Below are 3554 nucleotides of genomic sequence, written 5' to 3'. Positions count from 1 at the left end.
TTCGCATCTTAGGTAATTGTTCTATTCAATATTTTAGCACTTCTTATGGACTATCAAACTAATTTTTTCCTGTTTGCTTTTCTTCTTTTCTCATTTTTTATTTATCAATTGTTTGTTCATTGCAAAAGTTTATTTTTCTCATTTTTTTTAATTTATCAATTTTTTTAACTAGTAAGGGTTGCCCGGGCGATGCCCGGCCCAACAGAAACAAAATCACTGGGAAGGTTATTACAATATGTTATGCTCATAAGTAAAGTGGAGCAGTTTAGTGATTGAGTTGAGTATGCATCTTGGTTGATCTGCAGGAGGTATCTTGTTTGGGAACAACCATTTTGGAAATGAGAGGCAAAAAAGGATTGTAGTAGTATTGTTTTAGAATGAAAAATTAAACTTATTAGATTCACTCATAATCAAATATTGTGGCTGTTGTGTGTCCTTATTTTTGTCGTCAGTAGGCGTAGGCAGTTGAATTAACTATTTGACATAGTTTGAACTGTCGACTCTTCATAAGGCATCTACAAAGAGTAACATTTGTTGTTGTATTGGATAAGCTGCAACACTGGTAACCCTGCGAAGATGCAAGGGAAGATGTATTAGGCATAAAATTTTCGCCAGAGGAAATGTTTTTATAGTTGCTACATGAAATTAAAATGTATATATTGCTTTTGTGGTTCAATCTAAAGACTCACAAATTTAGCATTGATGTGTGAAGACTTTGCCTAGACCCATTCAAGAAGTCGGGCTCTGGAATTAACATGAGTAAGAATGTTGTAGACAAACTCGGTTGAAGTCTTGGCCTGTGCCTAAATGATACTCCCTCCACTCCTTTTAAGGTGTCATGTTGACTTTTTCAGAGTCAATTTGACTAATTTTCAAAGCTAAATTAGATTATATTTATTCGATTATGGAAGACACTGTCAATAAACTTAGGCTAAGAACCATCTGCAAACAACTTGTGTATTATTTCCCTATACTTATCATGGTCATCTATGGGCACATAGTAAAAGGCAAAAGCTATGATGATCAAGGAGCAGCCTAACCATTGAAAATAGCAGGTTTATCAACTTGGCGAATAACACACTGATAAATAGCATTTGCCTCTTGAATGGACTTGTTTTGCTTACTATAAAAAAGGATTAGCTTATATATATAACGCGATTAAAGCCCTCGTATTGTCGGTTTTCAACTTAGAATGGTGAATCAGGTGATAGTGCCAGTGAATAAAGGTTAGATCAAAACATCTTGTTCGAACTTATCTTGTTATTTTTTTGAAAAAGAGTAGGTTTCTCCCAGTATATACTGACCTGCATGTTCCCTGTGGGGAGTAGTAGTTCCATTCACTGCAAAGCAAGCAGAAGAAATATACAAACATCAAATAGGTTGCATACATATTCATACAACGTCAAAAAACCATATCTAGTTTTATTGTGTGCTTTAGGTAGTCTTTCAATAGAGTAAAGGTTTAAAAAAGTCCACTATATTTGAATTTAGACTCATAATAATTCTATTTCATATGGATATGGAATGGGGGGGCAGAAATGCAGTATCAGATCTAGTTAAAATATTTTTGAGAATACTTGTTGATCCTTGTTGTTCTCGCTACTACTTCATAACATAAATATCCACAGTACCTGATAAGTTTATAAATTAACATTACTGTCAATTCTATGAAACAGATAAAAATGTTATCTTTGAGATACCATGGCATGAGTGAATTTCAGATTTGCTTCTTCAAAACTATTGAGGAGTTGCAGGCTGAGAATCTTTCAGTGAATTGTGGATTTTTGAGTAGCAGTAAAATTTGCAGAGGAAAGTTTGATGAAGTTAACAAAATCAAAGTGAATTGTTACCTTAGCTATGGAAAGGCTCTGCGAATAATTTAGGCATAATACATATATTGACCCCTAGACTTGGCTTCAAATTTTAACTTTAACCTCCAACTTTCATAATGCACAAATAGGCACTTTAACTATCCTACCTTTAAATAAATAAACACACGATTTTCGAAGCCAAAGAGCGTGAAATGCAAACGCTCCCACGTGTATTAGTGAGCCACTCAATGGCTGCCAACTAATTAAATATTTTACACATCATTTTAGAACTAAAAAAATACAAAATTAATTTTAATTTATATACAAGAATCAAATTAATTCCTCCTAATGGTTTTGCTAGCTTGGAGCTCATTGGGTCCGTTTTTCATGGGTTTGGGGGGTCATTTGGTTGCTGTTTTGTGTCTGGTTCGAGCTGCTGGTTGCAGCAATGTTGTTTCGTGATGATTCTCGCCGGGGATGGCGGATCTGATGGGGTTTGGGGTCGGGTATTTGGTGGGTTTAGCGAGCTCGAAGCTAGTTTGCTTCATGGGTTGTGCTCCGGTGTGAGGAAGAAGGAGAACGGCTGGGTTTGAGGTACTTGTTTGTGGCATTTTGCCTGAAAAAGAAGAAAATGACCGGGGGTTTTGGGTTGCCGGAGATTGGCCGGAATTCGGGGGGTAGAGTTGTCATTTCAGCATTTTTTTACTATTGTTTTTGTTGCAAAATTATTTCAGAGCAGCCCATTAATATGGGAAGACATGAGAATCAATGAACTTCTCCTTCTTTTCTTTAGTTAAAGTGTATTTGTGCTTTAAGTTGTCAAATACTTAATGGAAAAAAGGGTGTTTTGTGTATTGTGATTGTCATAGTGAATAGCAAATTACAATTATGAATTTTTGGAGGCCAAAAAAAATGAACATACAGTGCTTAAAAAATTATTAAGTAAAATGGTGCACTTAAAGTGTTTGATAAATTGTCTGAATGAATTTTTTAGAGATTTTTGTCAAATTTGAGTAGCAATCTGATACCTAATCAAAATGTAAGGAGTCCCTTAAGTGTGGATCAGATTCATTGATCGAGAACCTACGAACTTAAATTGCATTCGACTTTTACAAGTGTATACTCACCCATCTTGCCAAAAAAAAAAACTTCATTATAATTATTTTTTTGCAATAACAAAAAAATTTATTAAATGTCACTTGCATTTTGCAGTGAACAACAAATAATGCAAAAGAGAGGGGAAAATTGTTGAAAAAAATATAAAGAGGGTTTAATTGTCCTTTCAATGCTTCTTTTACTGTTGGGCCCCTCGATTTTTTCATTTGACGCGCCTAATTTGAGTTTATTTCACGCATTTTGCCAGGTAGGATCCAAGTGTTTTTTTGTTTAAGTTTTGGATAGTTAAAGTGCCTGTCACGCCCCGAGCCTACACCCTGGGCGGGACCGGCACCCGGAGACCATTTCTGGCCCCAAGCGAACCCTTGGCCTGACTTTCTTAACTCAGCGGAAACCTAACTCAACAGAGTAACTCAAAGCGATGCAATATTATAAAACAACTTAACTTATAAAATATGGCCATAAGGCAACCCGAGTCTCAAAAATAGGATATTTACATATATACATAGATAAGAGACTCAAAACTAGCTGACTGACTGTCTGTCTATGAAGCCTCTAAAAATACTGAGATGGATGTTGGGACAGACCCCGCAACATCCTAATAAAATCAAAAACTAAGAACACCCA

The sequence above is a fragment of the Solanum tuberosum genome, unplaced genomic scaffold (genome assembly GCF_000226075.1).
Source record: "Solanum tuberosum cultivar DM 1-3 516 R44 unplaced genomic scaffold, SolTub_3.0 scf00725, whole genome shotgun sequence".
Lineage (NCBI taxonomy): Eukaryota > Viridiplantae > Streptophyta > Magnoliopsida > Solanales > Solanaceae > Solanum > Solanum tuberosum.
The sequence above is the reverse complement of the archived record's forward strand: the minus strand, read 5'-3'. Positions refer to the sequence as shown.